This window comes from Mus musculus, chromosome 1 (genome assembly GCF_000001635.26).
Source record: "Mus musculus strain C57BL/6J chromosome 1, GRCm38.p6 C57BL/6J".
NCBI lineage: Eukaryota > Metazoa > Chordata > Mammalia > Rodentia > Muridae > Mus > Mus musculus.
Window position 1 is genome coordinate 95,978,425 of NC_000067.6, and position 24,777 is coordinate 96,003,201.

At 35.0% G+C, this 24,777-nt stretch overlaps 1 long non-coding RNA gene across 1 annotated transcript in view; it reads right to left on the reverse strand.

Moving 5' to 3' along the window:
• Positions 1-12,234: 12,234 nt before the first annotated feature.
• The window catches only part of 1700063A18Rik (RIKEN cDNA 1700063A18 gene), a 31,100-nt gene continuing 18,557 nt past the window's right edge, over positions 12,235-24,777 (reverse strand). Inside the window, exons 2-3 of the long non-coding RNA NR_040467.1 lie at positions 16,990-17,068; positions 12,235-12,479 (exon numbers count right to left, since the gene is read on the reverse strand). This is a non-coding gene — a long non-coding RNA (RIKEN cDNA 1700063A18 gene). The remainder of the gene's footprint in view (positions 12,480-16,989; positions 17,069-24,777) is intronic.

Genomic DNA, 24,777 nt, shown 5'->3' on the forward strand with positions numbered 1-24,777 from the left:
AGGGATAAAAGAACCGAGGTGACTGCATTATATTTTTGCCTTATTACTGGTTTACTATGAACAATTAGTTAGAAATTTCTTCCCGAAAGCCTGTGAAAAACATGTAGTATGTGCATGTCTTTAATTATTCTGCTTGTGGTGTTTGATACATACATACTATATTAGAAGTGTCTAATACTGACAAGGTTAGGATGTAATTTCAACTCAAAATGTTAAAGGAGAAATAGACCCAAATGAAGTTGGGAATGAAAAACCATAGCAAATGACTTATAAAAGTAATTGAAAAGAACTATTAATTGGGAGTATCATTTATTTGATATTTCAGTTTTGAGGATCAGACTCAGAGCCTGGGCATTTTAAGCATTCCCCTCTGTGGCTTATTAATATTCACAATAACATACATTTATAATACTTTTTTTTTCTTGTCTTTAACCTACCTTCTGACATCACCAATTGCACCGGAAGGGAATAAAGAATGATTAAGTAGTGGTTTCAGGAAACACTACTAAATTTTCCTGTAACAAAGTGCATGTCTCATGTATGTACTCACATCAAAGATGAATTAGAATAAGAATCATATTTCTTAAGATCACCATTATCTCCATGACCTCAAATAATATTACTGAATCAGATGCTTGCTAAGGCTCTGTACATATCTGCATACATCATTCAATTATTTCACATACTCTTGGCTATTTTATTTGTTTTGTTAAATTTTAATATGAAGCGATGTGAATATCCTTGATAGACTGAACTGCAAATATAATGAAGTCATTATTTCCAACAAATTGTGCTACTAAAATTTCAAGTACTAAACCAATGAATATATCTAAAATTATGTGAAATATCAAAACTTCACAATTAATGATGTGAAATACAAAGCTACTATAAAATTGTTTTAACTTGATTTTAATCAACTGTGAGTTTATCACTGTTAGGGTTCAAGACACAGTGGTATGAACCCATCATAGAAACAGAAACTAAACAGAGACACAGTGAAACTAACAGAAGTTATGAAACAAATGGATTTAACAGATATCTATAGAACATTTTATCCTAAAACAAAAAGATATACCTTCTTCTCAGCACCTCATGGTACCTTCTACAAAATTGACCATATAATTGGTCACAAAACAGGCCTCAACAGATACAAAAATATTGAAATTGTCCCATACATCCTATCAGACCACCATGAACTAAGGCTGATCTTCAATAACAACATAAATATTAGAAAGCCCACATATATGTGGAAGCTGAACAGCACTCTACTCAATGAAAACTTGGTCAAGGAAGAAATAAAGAAAGAAATTATAGACTTTTTAGAGTTTAATGAAAATGAAGTCACAACATATCCAAATTTATGGGACAAAATGAAAGCAGTCCTAAGAGGAAAACTCATAGCTCTGAGTGTCTCTAAAAAGGAACTGGAGAGAGCATACACTAGCACCTTGATAGCACACCTAAAAGCTTTAGAACAAAAGGAAGCAAATTCACTCAAGTGGAGTAGATGGCAGGCAGGAAATAATCAAATCAGGGCTGAAATCAATCAAGAGGAAACGAAAAGAATTATACAAAGAATCAACAAAACCAGGAGCTGGTTCTTTGAGAAAATCAACAAAATAGATAAACCCTTAGCCAGACTAACTAGAGGGCACAGAGACAGGATACTAATTTACAAAATCAGAAATGAAAAGGAAGATATAACAACAGAATCTGAGGAAATCCAAAGAAAATATCAGGTCCTACTACAAAATCCTATACTCAACAAAACTGGAAAACCTCGATGAAATGGACAATTTTCTAGACAGATACCAGGTACCAAAGTTAAATCAGGATCAGATTAACAATCTAACCAGTCCCATATCCCCTAAAGAAATAGAAACAGTCATTAATAGTCTCCCAACCAAAAAAAAAAAAAAAAAAAAAAAAAAAAAAAAAAAAAAAAAAAAGAAAAGAAAAGAAAAGAAAAGAAAAAAGCCCATGACCAGATGGGTTTAGTGCAGAGTTCTATCAGGCCTTCAAAGAAGATCAAATGTCATTACATAAATAAATACATAGTGATATGAATGAATATTCATTATATGTTATAGTGTTTTGAATGAGATGTCCTTTAATAAGTCCTGAGCATTTGCATACTTCGTCCCTAATTGTTGGATTTTTGGGGGGAGAACTAGAAGATATGTCCTTGCTAAAGGAAATATGTCCATGAGAGCCATCTTTGTATTTCAAAAGACTCATGCCATAGAGAGTAGTACTTGACTTCCTGTTTGTGCCTCAAAATATGAACTCTCAGCCGCTGCTTCAACTGCCATGTCTGCCTGACACATTGCCTACATTCAGTCACCATGGACTTTAAATCTCTGGAAACATGAATCCAAAACAAATCTTTTACATGATGCCTTGGTCCTGGTGATTTACCGGAACAACAAAAAATGATTAATGCATGTTTTGAGTGTGAAAAAATTATCCTTCAAATCTATAATCAATTGTATCTTTCCACACAACAAGGCTGGCATGGCATTAGAATATGTACTCCAATGTTGGAAAACTAGAAAGATGCACAAAATTTATGCAAGAGCAGTGTTTAGATAATGAACCATAGGCAGCAAATAACCGTGATATCTGAGAGAAATGTTAACTAGAAAATTTGTAGAAAAACCTTTACGAAGTCTACTATCTAAGTTGCCACATCTTCATTTCTAGTGTTGAAAATTAATTTATTTGCTGTTGGGGTCCCATGTTTTAGTAGATAGTCCTATGCCCAAGTGCATAGGAAGACTTTTATGGGGAAAATAGCATAAATATGATTATATTTTATTGTTCACATGTATATGACGCAGTGGAACAATATTGCTAGTATAAATGTTTTATCATATTTGAATATATTATAAAAATTAAACTCATATCAAACATATAATACATGCAACTGATAGCACAAAGAGCAGTTCTTATAAGTAAAAGGTAATACTTTGCAATATTTGTTCCTGTGCTGTGTACCACTATCACAGACACACAAAGCTCAATTTGATACTTTCTTTTAATTGGTTACATTTATATTGATAGAAGGAGGTCCAGGGACAGGCCTAAAGTGGGATCCAGCTCAAGGGGAGTTACCAAGGCCTGACACTATTACTGAGGCTGTGGAACACTCACAAGAAGGGATCTATCATGACTGCCCTCCAAAAAACCCAATAAGCAGCTGAAAGACTCAAATGCAGATATTTGCACCCAACCAATGGACAGACGCAGATGACTCCTGTTGTTGAATTAGGGAAGGCTGAAAGAAGCTGAGGAGAAAGGTGATTCTGTAAAAGGACCAACAGTCTTAGTTAATCTGGACCCCCGAGATCTTTCAAACACTGGACCATCAAACAGGCTGCATACACTAGATGATATGAGGCCCCCAACACACATATAGTAGAAGATTTCTGGGTCTGTGTTCATTCAGAGATGATGCACCTAGCCCTCAAGAGACTGGAGGCCCCAGGAAGTTTAAAGGTCAGGTGGGATGGGAGATGAGGTCATCCACAAGGAGACTGGGTGGGGTGGGGAGGAGGTATGTGATGTGGAGCAGTTGGAGGGTGTATGGGGAGGGGCGGGGAATGGAATATGGAGTGAACAATATCAATTAAAAATAAAATTAAATTTAAAAAAAGGAATCATAGGCCTGGGGTCATGGGATGATGATTCATAAGATAATCAAAAGAAAACCAGGAGTAAATGACTGGATTGATATGTAAAACAAAGGACTGGACTTCCATTTTATAGGAGATGAGCTATCCAGAGAAGCTTGTTAGGACAGAAAAAGAATAGACAAACATAAACATAAAGCTGGACATCCTCCCCAAGCTGACTAAATCCGAACAAAGGTCACCAACGGACTGTTCCAGTTGTACCTCCTCCCCAGGCTGACACCAAACTGCTAGGAGACATGTGGTACCACATCCTGAATTCAATTGTTCAGCCCAAGGATATCCACTAGAGTCCCACTGCACCAGGATCATTGAGGTTAGAACCTCCCAATACTTACTAGAACAGAGATATCCAAGGACAGCTAGATGCCTAAATGGATTTTAAATGAATACAATCAACAGAAGCCAGGGCAATATGATGCCTTTAGAGTACAGCTTCCCTACTAAAGCAAGCTCTAGATATCCTAACACAACCAAAGCACAAGAAAATGACCATAAGTCTGATCATATAAAGATGTTAGAGGTCTTTAAAGAGGAAACAAATAAATCCATTAAATAAATACAAGAAAATACAATTAAATAGGGGAAAGAAACAAAACTGTTCAAGATTTGAAAATGGAAATAGAAGCTATAAAGAAAACACAAAGTGAGAGAATCCTGGAGGTGAAAAACCTAGGCAGGAGAACTGGACAACTCAGGCAAGATTCCCAACAAAACACAAGAGATGAAAGAGAAAAATCTCAGGCATAGAGTACATGATAGAATAAATTAATAAATCAGTCAAAGAAAATGTTAAATCTAAAAATTTTTGAGACAAAACATCCCTGAAAACTGGGATATCATGAAAAGACCTAACCTATTAATATAATAGGATTGGAAGAAAGTGAAGGGTCCCAGCTCTAAGGACCAGAAAATATCTTCAACAAAATCATAGAAGAAAAATTTCCCAACCTAATGAAGGAGATGCTTATAAACATACAAGAAGCTTACAGAACACCAATTAGATTGGAGCATAAAAGAAAATCTTCCTACCATATAACAACTAAAACACTAAATCTATAGAACAGAAAAGAGAGAAAAGGCCAGGAAAACCATAAAGGCAGAGCTATCATAATTACACTGGAATTTTCAAGAGAGTCTCTAAAACCTAGAAGGGCATAGTCTTATAGATCCCATGAGACCAAAGACACCATCCTAAACTAATATTGCCAGAAAAACTCTCAATAATCATCCATGGAAAAAATAGATATTTCAGAATAAAACCATATTTAAAGAATATCCTTCTATAAATTCAGCCTTACCAAAAATATTAGAAGGAAAACTCCAAACCAAGGAGGATAACTACACCCAAGAAAATCCAGAAAATAAATAAATCAATACAAACAAAGACAAAATAAGTGTATAATAAAATACACACACACACACACACACACACACACACACACACACACACACACACTACTAACAATAAACTCCAGGAATTAACAAATACTGGTCACTAGTACTTGTCAACACCAGTGGACTCAATTCTTCAATTACAAAACACAGGCAAACAAAATGGATGCAAAACAGTATTTATTATTCATTTGCATAGTAAGAGTCATACCACTGCAATAGAGATAGACATTACCTCAGAGAAAAAGGCTAGAATGTTTTTCCAAAAAAAAAAAAAGACCCAAGAAGGAACCTGAAGTATCCATGCTTTTATTTAATAAAATAGACTTTGAAACAAAATTAATCAAAAGATAATCTACACACTGATATTTTAATTCTGAACAATTATGCCCCAAACATAAAGGAATTCACATTTGTAAAAGAAAAATTGCTAAAGCTTAAATTGCTCATTGAACCCCAGATATTAAGAGTAAGAGACTTCAATATTCCATTCTTACCAACTGATAGGCCATTCAAACAAAAACTAAACAGAGAAGTAATGATACTAACAGACATTGTGAATCAAATGATCCTAACAGACATCTGTAGAATATTTTCCCAAAACACAAAAGAGTATACCTTCTTCTCAGCACATCATAGATCCTTTTCCATAATTGACCACATAATTGGTTACAAAGCAAGCCTCTACATTTTCACGAAAATTGAAAAAGCTCTGTGTATCTTATCAGATCACCAAGTATTAAAGCTGGACTATAACAACAGAAGCAACAGAAAGACTATTCACTCATGTAAAGTAAACAACTCTCGACTCAACCATCTCTGGTTCAGGGGGAAAAAATAAAGAAATTAAAGACTTTCTAGAATTCAATATAAATGATGGCATAGTATATCCAAAATTATAGGACACAATGAAAGCAGTGTTAAGAGGAAAGTTCATAGTGCTAAGTGCTTTCATGAAGAAATTAGAAGTGGCATATGTAGCAAAGGATGGCCTACTTGGCCATCAATGGGAGGAGAGACCATTGTTCTTGTGAAAATCATATGCCCCAGTACAGGGGAATGCCAGGGCTAGGAAGTAGGAGTGGGTGGGTTGGGGAGCAGGGTGGGGAGGTATAGGGGACTTTGGGGATAGCATTTAAAATGTAAAGGAAGAAAACAATAATAAGAAAAAGAAAAAAAGAAATTAGAAAGTTCTCCTAAATAAACAATTTAAAAGTGTATATGAAATCTCTAGAAAAAAAAAAAAAAGAAGAAGAAGAAAGCCCACCAAAGAGGAGTAGAAGGCAGGAAATAATTAAAATCAGGGTTAAAATCAATCAATTAGAAACAAGGAAAAATAAACAGAATCAAGAAAACCAAGAGCTGTTTCTTTGAGAAAATTAACAAGATAGATAAACTTGTAGCCAAACAAACTAAAAGTCAGAGAGACAGAATCCAAATAAGCAAATCACAAATGAAAAGAGAGTCATAACAACAGACAATGAGGAAATTCAAAGAATTATTATTAAGTGTTACTACACAAGCCTGTGTTCCACAAAATAAGAAAATCTTAATGAAATCGATGATTTTCTAGAAATATACTACTTACCAAAGTTAAATAAAGATCAGGTAAATTATTTCAACAGTTCAATAACCTTTGAGGAAATAGAAGCAGTCATCAAAAGTCTTCCCACCAGGAAAGCCCACTATCAGATGTTTTCAGCACAAAATTCTACCAGACTTTCTAATACCAAACAAAACTCCTCAAACTATTCCACAAAATAAAAACAGAAGGAACACTACCAAACTCATTCTATGAGACCACAATAACCCTAATACATAATCCACTCAGAGACTCAACAAAGAAAGAGAATTTCAGACTGATATCTCTTATCAACATTGACTCAAAAATGCTCAATAAAATACTTTCAAGATGAATCCAAACACTGAAAAAATATCATCCACCATGGTCTCAAAGATGAAGGTATAATTCAATATATAAAAATCCATCATAATTATCCACCATGTAAACAAACTTTAAAAATAAATCCTGATCATCTCATTAGATGGTGAAAAAGGCTTAGACAAAATCCAACAAAACTTTATGTTAAAAGTCTTAAAGCCATCAGGGATACAAGGCACATACCTAAGTATAATAAAAACAACATACAGCAAGCTAACAGCCAGCATCAAATTAAATGGATCCAAACTTACAGCAATTCCACTAAAACCTGGGGTAATAAAAGGCTGCCCACTCTTTCCCTAAGTATTCAATATAGTAGTTGAAGTCCTCGATAGAGAAATCAATATCCTAGCTAAGACAACTAAAGGGGATCAAGGGGATCTCCCTGGAAATTGGAAAGGAGGAAGTTGTGAATGATATGATAGTATATATAAGTGATCAAAAATCACTCATACGGCTAAAAGAAACACCTTCAGCAAACTGGCTGGATTCAAATTAGCTCAAAAATTCAGTAGCAATCTTTTATACAAATGATAAATGGGCCAAGAGAGAAATTAGGGAAACAACACCCTTTATGATAGTCACAAATAATATAAAATAAATTGGTGTAGCTGTAACTAAACAAATGAAGGATGTCTATGACAAAAACTTCAAATCACTGAAGAAAGGAGTTCAGGATTATATGGGAAGATAAAATGTTCTCCCATGCACAAGGATGAGTAGGATTAACATAGTGAAAATGCCACTTTACCGAAAGGAATCTATAGCTTCAATGCAATTTCCATCAAAATTTCCAAACAATATATTACAGACCTTGAAAGAGCAATGCTCAACTTCATATGCAAAAACAAAAGGCCCAGAATAACTAAAACAATACTAAACAATAAAGGAACTTCTGGAGGTATCACCATCCCTGACCTCAATACAGATTGCAGAGCAATAGTAATAAAAACTATATGATACTGGTATAGGACTAGACAGGTTGATCAATGTTTTCAAATAGAAGTCCCTAAGACAGACCCTCACCATATCTGACAGATAACTAGTATCTAAAATTTTTTTTGTTTTGTTTTTTTTTGTTGTTGTTGTTTTCTTTTTTTTTAATTTTTTATTAGGTATTTAGCTCATTTACATTTCCAATGCTATACCAAAAGTCCCCCATACCCACCCACCCCCACTCCCCTACCCACCCACTCCCCCTATTTGGCCCTGTCATTCCCCTGTACTGGGGCATATAAAGTTTGCGTGTCCAATGGGCCTCTCTTTCCAGTGATGGCCGACTAGGCCATCTTTTGATACATATGCAGCTAGAGTCAAGAGCTCCGGGGTACTGGCTAGTTCATAATGTTGTTCCACCTATAGGGTTGCAGATCCCTTTAGCTCCTTGGGTACTTTCTCTAGCTCCTCCATTGGGAGCCCTGTGATCCATCCCTTAGCTGACTGTGAGCATCCACTTCTGTGTTTGCTAGGCCCCGGCATAGTCTCACAAGAGACAGCTACATCTGGGTCCTTTCGAGAAAATCTTGCTAGTGTATGCAATGGTGTCAGCGTTTGGATGCTGATTATGGGGTGGATCCCTGGATATGGCAGTCTCTAGATGGTCCATCCTTTCATCTCAGCTCCAAACTTTGTCTCTGTAACTCCTTCCAAGGGTGTTTTGTTCCCACTTCTAAGGAGGGGCATAGTGTCCACACTTCAGTCTTCATTTTTTCTTGAGTTTCATGTGTTTAGGAAATTGTATCTTATATCTTGGGTATCCTAGGTTTTGGGCTAATGTCCACTTATCAGTGAGTACATATTGTGTGAGTTCCTTTGTGAATGTGTTACCTCACTCAGGATGATGCCCTCCAGGTCCATCCGTTTGGCTAGGAATTTCATAAATTCATTCTTTTTAATAGCTGAGTAGTACTCCATTGTGTAGATGTACCACATTTTCTGTATCCATTCCTCTGTTTAGGGGCATCTGGGTTCTTTCCAGCTTCTGGCTATTATAAATAAGGCTGCTATGAACATAGTGGAGCATGTGTCCTTCTTACCAGTTGGGGCATCTTCTGGATATATTCCCAGGAGAGGTATTGCTGGATCCTCCGGTAATACTATGTCCAATTTTCTGAGGAACTGCCAGACTGATTTCCAGAGTGATTGTACAAGCCTGCAATCCCACCAACAATGGAGGACTGTTCCTCTTTCTCCACATCCATGCCAGCATCTGCTGTCACCTGAATTTTTGATCTTAGCCATTCTGACTGGTGTGAGGTGGAATCTCAGGGTTCAAAATTAGACACTAACCACCCAAAATATCCCATCAAAAGTGGAATACAAGGGGCTTGAGAGATGGTTCAGTGGTAGGAGCACTGACTGCTCTTCCAGAGGTCCTGAGATCAATTCCCAGCAACCACACAGTGGCTCATGACCATCTTTAATGGGATCCAATTCCCTATTTTCGTATGTCTGAAGAGAACAACTGTGTACTCACATACATTAAACAAATGAACAAACAAACAAACAAACATATCTTTAAAAACCAAACACTAGGGTACAGAGATAAACAGGAGTCTCAGTAGAAGAATCTTCAACAGCTGAGAAACACCAAAAGAATGTTCTACATCCTTAGTCGTCAGGGAAATGCAAATCAAAATGACTGAGATTCCATCTTAGAGCAATCAGAAAGGCTAAGATCAAAAACTCAAGTGATATCACATGCTGGCAAGCATGTGCAGGACGGGGTTCAACCTTCCATTGCATAGTGGGAGTGCATTTGAAAGTACAACTACTTTCAAATCAATTTGGCAGCTTCTCAGACAACTAAGAATAGTACTACCTCAAGATCCAGCTAAGCCACTCAAGAGCATATACCCAAAAGATGCCCCATTATACCACAGAGACATTGCTCAACTATGTTCACAGAAGTTTTACTAGCCATGAACTTGAAACAACCTCAGTGTTCTTCAACAGGACAATAGATACAGAAAATGGATAAAGATAATTCCATCTACACAATGGAATACTATTCATCCAATGAAAAACAAATGCATCATGATTTCTGGAGGCAAAGGGATGGAAATTGAGAATATCATTGTGAGTGAGATAATCCAGACCCAAAAGGATACTCTTGGTATGTACTCACTTATAAGAGGATATTAGCCATAAAGTACAGGATAACCTCGCTACAGTCCACAGACAAAAATAATGTAAAGAGGAAAGAGTCTTGATACAAAAAGGAATTAGTCATGAGAAATGACATATTAAAATCACAAGGAAGATTATAAACAAGGAGAATTTTAATTTCCATTGATTTATTAACTTTCATTCTTGTAAACTCCAAATCTATTGAGCAGTTTCAAATATATCTTAGTTTGGTATATGACAAATATTTGATATTTTATTAATCTAGCTAAATAATGACAGTGTTAGGGTTATTATTGCTGCGAAGGAACACCATGGCTACAGTAACTCTTATAATGTTAAACATTTAATTGGGGTTGACTTACAGGTCAGAGGTTTATCATGGTGGGAAGCATGGTGGAACTTAGGCAGCCAAGTTTCTGGAGAAATCTTAGAGGAGACAGACTTACAACGAGCCTACACCTTCTATGAGCCTCTGGGGCCATTTTCATTCAAAACACTACAATAACTAGATTCAAATCTATCAAATGCATGTGGGTTTAGAATCCAGGATGCCAGATGTAAATTCAAATTATTAAGTCTCAAAGAGAAGAGACATTTTATATAAACTATAAGAATACAATGGAGAAACGGCTTTATAGTCAGAGTATAATATGCATTTTGGAATAGGCTGAAGGTGTTCAATATGTATGATGCACATCCAACCTTCTCTATGAGAGGATAGACATCAAAACTATAGGGGAGAGTTGATGAGAAAATTAGCCATATGTGTGTGTATATATATGAAAATTTATGTGTTATATATATATAACACATAACTAGATGATAACTCAATGAAAACCACAGACCACAAAGATGCAGAAGAATATGAGCAGAGATGACAGTAATACTCAGGGAAATAAATAGCAAACATCTTCCATGAAGAATACTCAAGAGTTTGTAAGCCACTCATAAACATGTATTTAAATTAATGTATATACAATATATACATAATTTATATACCTATAATAATATAATCACATAATTTTATTTATGTACATTTGCAAAAAGTGAGCATTTTCAATTTTTCATTTTGATGCTGTTTGATCATGTTTCATGTTCGATGGTGAAATAGGCTCTAACCAGGTTGTCTCATATAATATTGCCCACAATGGTGACAGATATTTATGTCACAAATGACAGCTGGAAAAATGCTATAATTGAAGGTATTTTTAAGGTAATGCTAATAATTCTGCAATATTATATCTGATTGGATAAAAGTTTGAGTGAAATTCTTGATGGACCACCTGACCAGTATATATATTCTGAGAAAATAGTCTTTGTTACGACAAAGTGTTATACTGTTTTAGGGTTGACATGATGAAAAAAGATTCTGAGAAAGGTTCTATGTGGGGTGCCCAAAGTTCTGCTGTTAGCCCAACTTCTAAGTAGTATGCAATCACAAGCAGTAAGTCACTATTAATACTAGACAGAGGCTTATACCTTATATAAGGTATGAAGTGAAAATCGTTTCTCAAAAGGAGCATAATGGAACAGTGTGTTGTCAAGGTAAAAACCCCATGGCAGTAAGAAATAGAAAAGACCTAATTAGAATGTGCTCTTGAACTCTTTACTAACTTAAGATGCACTTCCCAGGGAGGGGACTTAATCCCTAATTTTAGTCAAAGGGCAAATGTACAATTAAGCTAACATAAATGTCTCAACCAATCAGTTAGGAGAATTCTATTAGGCCTGGACTCCCTAACCTGCCAGAGTTTAATAAGAAGTTCCAACTGCACCAAATTGCTGTTTGTCAGGCTGAAAAGAGCACAGGCAACTGCACTGCTCCGTACCAAAGGATACTTCGGTCTTAACATAATGTGAGTATAAAATAAAGTGCAGCAATGCCTGGGTGCTGGATTGAAAACAAATTGGCTTTGCACATATAAAATACCTCATTTATTTCTAGTTCTAAAGTATTCTTGCCAAGCACTGCTGGAATACACACATGTAGAGAGGTTGACCACAAAAGTACTCAGAAGTAAAAAATGTAAAACAAAAGAAGAAAGAAGAAGGAAAACGAAGTGATTTTGTTGTTTTGGTTTGATTTCCTGAACTTTACTGGAAAAGGCTGATTATCTAAGGAGATTCAGAGTTACGGTTACAAGAGTGCTTGCAGCAGTATCCCAACTCTGTGTTGAGAGAGGCAGGCATGTTTCCAGTCAGCAGCACTGGGGCTGTCTTGAGGACTGTGGGATCCAATTGTTCGATTCCCTGAATGAATTTTCTTCCTTCCTGAAGAGGAGATTTATGTCTTGTCTGCGAGGGTACATTAGTAGCATCCCCTTGGAAAACAGCAAAGAAAAAGGAAATAATGAGGGAGCTTTGGAAATTAACTTGGTCTGACAAAATTAGCCTTTAACTAATACAGTGTTCTGCTCAGGCTCAAGCACTTTCACTTTATTTCAAAGGTATGTACTCAGTTACATTTATCCAAAAATTCTCAAAATTCCAAAGGCAAAGAATGATGCCACCAATATTTCAGGCTTTCAAGGTTTTATTGGTTTTTATTCCTTACCAATTAAAAAATATTATAGCTAAAAGCTACCTGCCTTGATTTTGGCCAAACAAAATAAAATAATTGAAAAAATCCTAGCTTATTCTCTTTATTTTATACACATTAAAAATCTCAATTTAAAATAATAAATATCTTGAAATTATAGAATTGAAAATGTGGTCCTGTGTAACCTGAATCACATTTTACTTCCTATTGAAGCACATTTAATTTAGAACAAAGAAATGTCTTAATGCTATAGAAACAGTTTTCGTTTGAATAATTAAAGCAATAAACTTAAGGTGCTTGTAGACTTTCCATAAAAGATGGTGGCTTAAAGTTCAATGATGGATGGTACCTTTGATGACCATTGGGCTCAGGCTGCAGAGTCTGAGTAATTTATTGGTTGTAAATACTTTATTCTGAAAACTGGAATCTATGGACTTGGGGGGTGACTCGTGATTAAAACATGTTCTGCCCTTATAGAGGACCTTTGTATTGTTCCCTGTAAACATATCTACCAAGCTTGCAGCTCCAGTTTTATACTGGAACCCAGCTGCAGGGTATCTTATGTTCTTTTCTAGAATTTACCAACTTGCATACATAGGGCATTCACTGACTGAGAAAAATAAAGATGCAAATAAATAAATGATTTAGAAATAAATTTAAAAAATCAGAAATCCAGAACACTCTATAATAAAATCACTATCTTCTTCTACTTTTTAAAAATAGATACATGTATATAAGGACATTGACAAATAAAGCCATTGACAAGTAGGATTAGGAAACTGGTACCAAAATGAATGACATCACATAAAATACAATTCCTTATTAGATTTCTCTTCTTCTAATCAATATGGTACAGGCCAGGGCATCAGGGAACAGGTACTTTAGTCAATAATAATAATAATAATAATAATAATAATAATAATAATGACATCAAATGGACCTAAAGGAAAGTTGTAGGCATTTTCTTGATTAATGACTGAAGTGGGACAGTTCAGCCCACTATGAGTGGTACTACCCCTGTGCAGGTATTCTGTATTGATATTGTTGGTTGTTCTCAGATTTCTGACAGTGCTGAAAGATTACTTATAGTCTCATAGTCAACCCAGGCTATTTAGCACTAAGAGAACATGTTTGAGAAGATAGTTTTCAGATAGTAAACAAGCTAAACCAAGTTATAACATGTGAATTTATAGTCTTTTAAGTTAGGATAGACGACAGAATGTTCTATTTAATTGACAAAAAATGATGGACTGGGTGTTAGGTCTATCTTGTACTTTTTAAATTACAAAATGGTAATAGCTGTGCTCAATTTATATCTGAGATAAGAGTCTTTTAATTGGATAGAAAGGGAGAAGTGTTGTGGATAGCCCTAGTGTTGTTTGTATTTTGATGCTAATTCAGCTTCCCCAAGAGGGGCTGTATGGGACAAGGAGTGAATCACATACTCAGGATTTCCTGTGCCTCTTTTTTTTTTTCTTTTTTAATATTTTTAGTAGGTATTTTCCTCATTTACATTTCCAATGCTATCCCAAAAGTCCCCCATACCCTCCCCCCAACTCCCCTACCCACCCACTCCCACTTTTTGGCCCTGGCATTCCCCTGTACTGGGGCATATAAAGTTTGCATGACCAATGGGCCTCTCTTTCCAGTGATGGCCGACTAGGTCATCTTTTGATACATATGCAGCTAGAGTCAAGAGCTCCAGGGTACTGGTTAGTTCCACCTATAGGGCTGCAGATCCCCTTAGCTCCTTACTTTCTCTAGCTCCTCCATTGGGGGCCCTGTGATCCATCCATTAGCTGACTGTGAGCATCCATTTCTGTATTTGCTAGGCCCCGGCATAGTCTCATAAGAGACAGCTACATCTGGGTCCTTTCAATAAAATCTTGCTAGTGTATGCAATGGTGTCAACGTTTGGAGGCTGATTATGGGATGGATCCCTGGATATGCAGTCGCTAGATGGACCATCTAGAGACTGCCATATCCTGTGCCTCTTGTAATGAATAAAAAAACCGAATCACTGAGGGAGTAGGCAGGACTTCGAGGTATGACAGAGCAGCAGCAGAAGAGGAGAGGGGGATGGGCTGGAGGATCAGAACATGGAGGCAGAAATGTAGGTAGGGAAGACCCCGTTTCAGGTGGTAGATCGGTTTGGATCCACTACAGAAGAATTTAACTTAGAATGTTCTATAATTTAGGATGTTAGTTGTTGCACCCAGCGATTAAGTTACCATTGATTGTGAAAGGAAGGAAGGAAGGAAGGAAAGAAGGAAGGAAGGAAGGAAGGAAGGAAGGAAGGAAGGAAGGAAGGAAGGAAGGAAGGAAGGAGCTTGAGCAAGCTGTGATAAAGAAGCCAGTAGGCAGGGTTGCTTGGCTTCAGTTTCTGCCTTCAGGATCTTTCTACTTTGACTTCATTTCAGGATGAACCACAACTGTGAAACAAAGTAAACCCCTTTTTTCCCAAATTGCTTTGGACATACTCTTTATCACAGCCATAAAAACTCAATTAAGGCAGAAATGGATACCAGGATGATGGATTACTGTTCTCGCAGATCTGACCATGTTGCTTTGAGGAGGACTGCGGAAGGTATTTTGGTTAAGAGAGCCGTGAGTATTCAGAGATTAATGGACTGTTGTGGGAGCTTGAAAGAACAGAATGCTGAAAGGACTGCAGACATTGGAGGCCCGAATTGTCAAGTTGAGGAAGGCAATGATTCTATTGGGGCATTTGTGTCATAGTTTATGTTAAGCATGCGTAGTATCTGATCAGCTGAAGAAAAGGCTATAATTAACAGGACGCCAGAACCACTGAATTAAAATCTTTGCTTTACTGGGACAATTGTTATTAGTTAGCTGTAACTAAGCAACTTTCAGTGATGAAGAGTTGAACATCATTTAGGTGAAATCTTTTGGGAACATTTCCTCAGGATCAGCCTACAGAAACTGTGATACAAAGACCTTAAGTTGCATCTTATTCTGGCAGCTAGACATGGTAATGTGTAAGAGTCACCTAGGTGGTACTGGTTTGATAGCATGAAGGAGTAAGTGATGAGTTTCAGTTGAGATTCTATTCTGTGAGAGGCCAGGAAAGGTTAGTGGTAAGGATGAAACCTCAGTTTAGTAGAAACACCACAATTGAGAGGATCATAAAGAGAAGTTGAAGGTTGGCATGATCTGACAAAGTCAGAATCTCTGATGGTGAGGCCATTTGTCAGAGTGCAGCCTTTCGAGACCTTAGGATATTGGAGATTCCAGGAATGTGGAAGGACAACCAAAGGTACCAGTAGGTGTGGAGTGAGCAACCCTCAGCCTATCCATCAGGATGCATATGCTATGAAGGGCAGAGCCAGAGATATGGAGCTATGCAAACCTTTTGGAATCTTTAGGTTTGTGAGTTACAGACATCTGACATTGAATTTTCAGGGTTGGACTTTATTTTTATTTAATCTGAATATAACTGTGCTATGATACCTCCCTTTTGGAATAAGAAAGTAACATTTTTAATTTTATTTATTTTGTACTATATAGAAATTCACAAGTATGGTAACTTGGTTATTTTAGAAAGACTGTTAACTCTTAAAGAATCATTTTAAGGAAATTAATCCTTTAAAGTATTCAATTGTTTAAAGACAGATTTTAAAGACTATAATGTTTATATTGTGATGGTGACGTTCATATGACATATTGGGGATAAGTAAGTGATGAAAAATTATTGTTTAACAGTGTTATATTGGTGTGACAAATTGGAAAGGGCCAGTTGTCCAATTAGATTTTTTTTTTTTGTGGTCTCTGGTTCAGTTCCTGCCTTAATTTTCTTTATGATAGACTATAACTATAAACTAAAATAAAACCTTCATTCCTCAAGTTGCTTTTGATCATGGTCTTTATCATTGCCATTGAATCCTAACAAAGGCAGCAGATATATTTCACCTTTAGAACATATCAGTTTGGTTTTTTTTTTTTACATATATCAAATTACCAGGATCTACATGATGAGTATATGATATTTGTTCTCTACATATAACTGCTATGATTTATGCTGTCCTCAGCATTTTATAACAGCTAAGAAATTATCAACAATAAAAGAAGGCTGAAGGCATGATAAAATACGTACTCAGGAAACAACTTTCATTCTTTAAACATAAAAGGTAAAAAGCACTGAAATTCTATATGGAGCATGTAATATATTTGAAGCTTCTTTATTAAGGTGCATAATTTCCACAATTAAAGGTTAAAATTTCTCATTTAAAATGTAGAAAAGTTTAATTAATTTCAGCTTTTCATAGTCATACCTAGAGAGGAATATATGAGTTAAACATTTTCTTCTTTCAGTTGATTAAACAGCATACACCCAATGACACAAGAGAAGTTCTAAATTGAACAAGAGATCAAAAGTTAATAAAATTGCAAATTATCAAATACTTAAGAGAAATTTCCAGTGTTGATAAAATTAAAGTTTAGTATGTTTTTAAGTTTTTTTCTAATCTTAAATATCCTAGTTAGAATCATTTGGTATCATATGGAACACTTAATTTTACTTACTTTCTAATTGTTCGATTTATTCGAAGTAAAAAAATAAAATAAAATAAAATAAAATAAAATAAAATAAAAATAATGAAGCCGGGTAGTGGTGGTGCATGCCTTTAATCCCAGAACTTGGGAGGCAGAGGCAGGCAGATTTCTGAGTTCAAAGCCAGCCTGGTCTACAAAGTGAGTTACAGGACAGCCAGGACTACACAGAGAAATAATCCTCATTCCATGTACATATAAAAGTAACATACTTACAGAGCATATTTTATGTGTCCTAGTTAAAATACATTTTCTCATGTTCTAGAGGGTATCTATCGCACTGCTCTATGTAGATTAGCAAATCAATAATTTTAGTGTTAATACTGAATAGCAATAGTTTTTTTTTACCTCAATTGTATAGCAGAAAATAATAAAAATAAATGTTGTTCCAAGCAATTTACCAATATTTAATATATTTGAGTAGGGCAAGCAGAAAATAGGCTTAAAAATGTAAAGTTTACTGGTCAAGAGATTGGGGAAAAAGTGAGCTTCCAAAGTTCGAAGGAGAAATCAAGGTGAGTACCCCAATAAGCAATTCACTTTTAACAGTTCAGTTCAATGATGTTCAGGAGGAATTAGAAAGAAAAGGACTTCAAAGGTCTCATAAGCATAGAGAAGTCTGAGAAGGTCACTCTTCAAACAGCTGCTGCAGGGATCGGAGAGATAAAAGTTAAGCTCTGTAATTGCTGTTAGACAATTAAAGGAAGGAAAGTGACCAACGTCAAAATGGAAATGCAAAATGGCACAGGATTCCAAAATTGCAGTGATAAAATTTGTCTAGACCTAAGTTCTCAGAACTCCTATAAGAAGATGATTGATGAAAATAATAGAAAAGGTCTTAATTCATTTATCAGCACACAGAACCAAGTAACTGCCCAGAAATAAGCAAATGATAGGAAACCAGAATGATGCCTTTCTGCTGCATCACAGAGACTCTGAAAATGTAAAGACAGTCAAAGTTTATCTCGAAATTAGGACCTACAATAGGAATGAAGTCCTGGATTTTGAGCAGTAAGTCTAAATTCAAGAGACTTTGGCCTAACAACCTACTGATCATGTAGATTGTAGAAAAAAGAAATCATGGCATTTCTTTATACATTAATACCATTGTATTATAAATCAAAATTATGATACTTAAATCATTAATTACTTTTCTAGATTTGCAGTAAGGTCTATCAGAAAATATGTATGTCCACCAGCAATCCTTCATGCTAATGAGATGTCTTGTGGCTCTGTGTAGGCGTCCAGAAAGAGAGGCTGGATATTTAGTCTCCTTGGTATAGTGCTTACCTAGGATGCACAAAGCCCTGGGTTTTATCTTTACCAACACGTGCCTCTTGGGCATCATGACACATGCCTATAATGCAAGGAAATACCAGATAGGAGTGGCTGGATTAGACCTTCATCTCGACACAGTGCTCATGGAAAGGCTAAGCAGTTAAAAGCACTGCCAATATGGGTTGGATTCCCAGCATCCATAAGGTGACTTACAAATGTCTACTACCTCAGTCCCATGGAATGTGACACCCTTTTCTACCTTATGTGGGTATCAAACCTGCACATTTTGGGCAAACTCAAATGCAGGCAGAGTACTCATACACATAAACTAAAATTAAGTTAAAAAATAAAGTTAGAAGTAAACATTAAAAATATCTAATAGTTTATTTTGTTATTTCAACTTGTTCTGCAGGCTGGCTGTGAACACTGGGGATCAAGCATTCTTACTGCCTCAGCCTCTTAAGTATTCCATATTACAGGTACAAATCCATTCTAGACTATAATATTTTAAATTAGCACATTTTTATTATTTTTATCTAAAAATCTAAGACTGACTTTATATTACTTGTGTATAATAAATGGTATATAAATTTCGTTATCTCTCCTTAACATAAAATTTGACTCTTTTTAACTATTTAGGATAGCAAGATTATTTTGTTAAAACTTCAATCAAAGCAAACTTGGAAATTCTCTTTTTGTCTAATACCAACAAGAAATGATCATGTACACATTTTCCCACACTGAGGGGAATTCTTAGCATCATTGTAGAAAGTGTTAGTCCAGTATTTACAAGATTTTCAATCAAGTTAAAATTGTATAAGCTAAAGCAAAGAGGCTTCACAATTTATAAATATTTTACTACTCTTGAGGAGAAAGCTCAACTTTCTATCAGAGTAGGGTATTTATTAATACTGCTTATAATTCGAATGCTTTATCAACATTATGTTTGTTATGGACACAATTTCTGGTTTCTAATATGCCATATAAATTATAATGAAAGGCTCATATCAATACTATCTGTAAAATTGAGAGTTAATTGATCAAATCAGATAAATTTTCCAACAAACGTTTTGAAGCTCAGAGCCAGTTACTTAAACTTGCCTTTTATTTCTTTCATCTAAAGATCCACCATTCTAACATTGTTATAGCAGCCTTTAACATGGTTCTGTGGAGGTGAACTAAGGAAATCTATTTCTCTAGCCTCCATTGATATCTAGAATCCCTAGCTACCGAAAACGTTAAAAGTTAATTCAGCTGGATAGGTCCATTGCCATCCTTCAGCCGTGCAAGAGAGAAAGTATGAATAGATAGCACTTTAATGAAATGATGTACTTTTTCTTGTGAGAATCGCTATTCTGTACTTCAGTCCATTACTGACTGCAAACCTGAAGCTTAAGTCAGTCCCTTTTCTGGATTACTCCCTGAAATGTTCACTTTTTCTTTTATTCCATCTCTTTTTAACCTTGTTTTCTTGGACACTTTGAACTTTACCCTTTCTCTATCATAACTGTCTAGCATAACTCTCCTAACCAAGTGTGGCTGACCCCACAATGGCTTACTTCAAAGAGCTTTTTTTGATTTTTCTTTCGGCATTTTCCTCTTCCAGGAAGCTGCCAAGGTTTATAACTTATGAGCCAAATATTTCTCTTTACCTAGTAATATTGTCCTATAACTTCCTCTTGAGTCTGTTCTTAACGTATTTTAATTAGTAAGACTTAGAATCCCAAAAGGAGATTCTAATTTGCCTGACCACATTAGATGTAAGCATTGGTGAATTTCCTTTATGTGTGAATGAGTGCATTCTTATTGCCTTAGTTGTTTTTACTTGGGTTTGATCCTTCTTGTCTCTATTTGCCATTGGCTACACCCCAACATGGCCTTCTCAATTGATTTTTTTTTAATACCTAAAACTATGACAGGCTGTGCACCAGTTAAATCTTCTGTACTAATTCATCTAAGGGATTTGCTGCTGCTGCTCTTGTTGTTGTTGTTGTTTTAACATTTCCATGATCTATGTCCTCTCTTACTTAATTTCTCTCTCCTTCTACACACAGGAAACAACAACAAAACCAGAATTATCAGTTAAATTTAAATATCAGAATGTTCTATGTATGTCCCCTAACTAAAATATTGCTTGGCACATACTTACTTATAACAAAATATATTTAGTACATCAGAAATTTATACTTAATGGCATATTTCAATATATAATCAGAGACATAATTTAAAGAATGCAACATATATCACAGTATTTTGGGGAATAATATTTGGGAAATACATTCAAATTTCTTCGTTACATGTTTAATGAATGAAATGATTTTTTTTTAATGTGGAACTCTAGTGTATGTATACCTCCCAAGAAGGATACAACTTGTATTTGAAAATTTTTGTTTTCTTTACCTGCAGAGATGCTGAATTCTATATATGTGATATTCAATTAAATTGCTTGATTTCTTAGTCCAGGTTTAATATCTGAAAGTTATATATTTATCTATAAGTATGTGGATTCAGTGATAACTAAAGTTAACATTTTATTTAAATCACTTTTCTGTATATCTACCAAGATAATACTTGTTAATACTACATGCTTTTGCCACTATTATACCTATTTTATTATTGTAACTGTTTTAAATCCAGAAAAAGCTTCCAGACACTCACAAAAATCTTAGACATTTATTATGTAAGAAATACTTTTAAGGATAGGGGTGGTAGTACATTCCTTTTCTCACAGTGCTTTGGAGATAGAAGTAGGTATCTCTTTGAGTTTAAAACCAGCCAGAGTTACATAGTGACATCATGTCTTCAAAACATAACAATAATAAACAAGTAAAATTGAGGTTATGAAATTATTTACCTAAGAATAACCTCAGGCCCAGTACCTTTAAAGTCCAGTAATAGTTATATCTCCTGTTTTGTGGAGTTACATAAAAAAAGATTTTTTTCCCTGTCCTTATTTAGAAAGGCTAAAAGAAGATGAGCTAAAGAAATCAATGAAAGCATGGAGTGAACCTGTAAAAAACATTTTCAAATGTCATATCTCACTTTAAATATCAGTTCGTTACAGAGAGGAGGCTGTAAGTAGGGGAAAGTGCTCAGAAACAATCTCAAACCATTTCAAAACTAGCACTCCTCTTGTTTTCTGAAATAGAAAGAACTTGTAAAGGGCGAGCACATGAAGTGCACTTTAATGCATTAAGTGCTGTTTCCTCTTAAAGGACGACTCATCTAAGGACATAGAGTACTTGCGAGGGCAGGGTTGAATCCTCTAGGCAGCAGAGTTCCATGGCTTCTTCCCTGTGACAGGGGCTGCAAACCTTGCCATATATTGTCTGCCTCTAGCACCTCTGTCTGACCAGTTCATAGCAAAGCATAAGGTTGATGTAAGCTTAAGTAGGTGATGCAGATTTAAAAGACAGTCTTGAATTGATTATTAATAAATCAGAAAGCTTTGGGAGAACTCATAGAGTCAGTACCTAACATCTATATTGTAAATTTTGAAAACCTATTTTATATATTCTGGATAATGCCTAACATAGTTGAACCTAGATGAATATAAAATTTTGAGGTAATTGCTGCTGTTATGAATTTAAATAGTCTTTTAATGATCCTGATAGTAACATTTATTCTTAGTAGTAGTGATTATGGCACAAAGACTACCAATGTAAATAGGATTACTCTATGTGTCTAGGGGGCTGGTATGTGTTTATTAAGTTCATATATTTGAAATACATATGCATACCACTAAAAAACGGACACAATTTTGGGCAGGATCACACAAGGTGATGTATATGGGAGGAGTTGTTGGGACGAAATGAAAGGGAAAAATGTAATTAATTCTTAAATGAAAAGATAAAAGGTAGACCTGCATAGCAAAGAATGATCAGATTCTAAAAATACAAACTTTGGAATGAGACTGCTGCTGAGTTTCATGTACACATATAATCCTACAAAAGCTATTTACTTGCAAACCACAATTCATTTGTTTAAATAACTGGGAGACAATGGCATTCAAATGAGTCATTGGGTGAGGACACTTCTTGCCAAGCCTGGGGTTCTCAGTGTAGTCCACAGACCCACATGGTAAAAGGGGAGTGCCAACACCTGAAAGATATTCTCTATATCCTGTTATATCCTATGGCATTCTCTCTCTCTCTCTCTCTCTCTCTCTCTCTCTCTCTCTCTCACTCCACACACACACACACACACACACACACACAAATAAATTAATTAAAAGATAATTAAATAATGGGACACAATAATCTTGCTATATTCCAACAGTTGGATGAAGACATAGGGGCAGGTTTCCAGTCGGAAGCTTACCATTGGACATGTTATAAACCAAATGATACATAAATAATAATTATTCATATTATTTTATATCACTTCATGAAGAAAATTTTACTGATTATGAATTTGAAGAAGTCCTAATTATTATCTTCACAGTCAGTATTAAAATATCCACAATGTTTGAGCTGCATAATATTTTTACTTATACTAGAAATATACTTATTTCACACATACACACATTATGCCTTATTTAAAATTTTCAGTTAAAATGTTTAAAATTTTAAGTTAAAATGTTCATTGCATATTTCAAAAGAGCAAATTTGCAAATTTTAAATTTTTGTCAATGTTGCTTGCAAAATGGTAATTTTTTCTTTATAAAACAGACATCTTTGTATTTTGAATAACTTTACTGTGATTGAAAGAGCTTGTGATTTAAGTAACATATGTAAATGAAGCTAAGTGGTATTTGCATACTAAGATTCATTTAATTATAATATTCATAATCAAGTGAAAATCATTTTAGGTAGTTTTAATGAATGTTTTAAATAAGCTTTAATTTGCAAATGATTGCTTTTAAATAATGCGTTTTAAATTTGACTTAATAAATGTATGAACATTCTCATATAATTTTATATAAAATATTGAAACTCATTGACAAATGCCTTACAAATATTCTTTTAAGTCCTTAATGGAACAAAACCAACATACCCTATTAACCTATTACATAATAAATAAATGGTAGTAAATGGTGACAATTGAGTCTTTATGAATGAGTCAAATTATTGATTGACTAAACCTTTCAACATAATAAAATTCTAACTTATACTTATTAACACCTCATTTATAGAACCGCAGTTCTTCAGCCACCCCAAAATTATATAATCAGTTATCAGAGAAAATTGAATTTCTTGTAAAAACAGGTGACAATATATGGAGATTTATTTTATTTATATCACATTTTCAGAATAGAAATAAAATTAAATGCCACAGAATAGTCACTTCTTATTTTAGGTAAGGCAGAGGTTGAATAAATAATTTAATTTACTTTCTCAGCCAATTTGCTGTGTCTGGAAATACATTGTTTGTAAAAAAAAAATGGATCTCTTCATAATAGTGGATTCTCATGGAATCCAATACTCGCTCCTTACTTTGTAATTGTTTGCAGTTACTTTTCTTCACAAATTTGTCCACATAGCTTCAAAGCAACAATAATAACTGTGTCTTGTCTCTTCTCTACTAAATGATTTACTATGGTCTGTGGTGGTTGACTGGAACTATCCCTTTATGTACAGGAATTTGAACAATTGGTTCTCAGTTGGTGACACTGCATGGTCCTCACCTCACTTCCAGTTTGCTTTGTGTTTTGTGTTTGTGGTTAGAGTTCTAGTCTCTCAGCTTCCTGTTCTAGCTACCTGCTGCCATGTCTCCACACCATTATGGACTTTCTCAAAAGTATAAGCCAAAATCAATTCTTTCTTTTATACTTCACTGTGATCCTAGTCTTTTATCCTAGGAATAAAAAGTAAATTGGCAGATTTTTTGTTTGTTTGTTTGTTCTTTTACAGAATACTATAAATAAATTCAACTATTGTTATCATTACAATTATTTGCTCTAGAGGAAAGCATATCTTATAGCCTATATTCCTATTGAAAGTGAAACTTACAGGATATGGCAGCAATCCTTTAGCAACCAACAATTAATGGTAAAACAGGCCACAATGTAAAATAGAAATAGCAAGAAGGAATATGTGAGGGGGTTTGAAGAAATTGTGTAACTAAATGTATTATAATCTCAAAAAAATAGACATAGTTTTGAAAAAGTAAGAAGTGTCCGACTGTATCAATAAAAGAAGAACAGCTAACACTGTTCATAAAATCTGTAGTCCCCTTGAAAAGAAGTTGTTGAGGAATTGCCTGTTGTCACAGCTAGAATTACCTCATTTTGT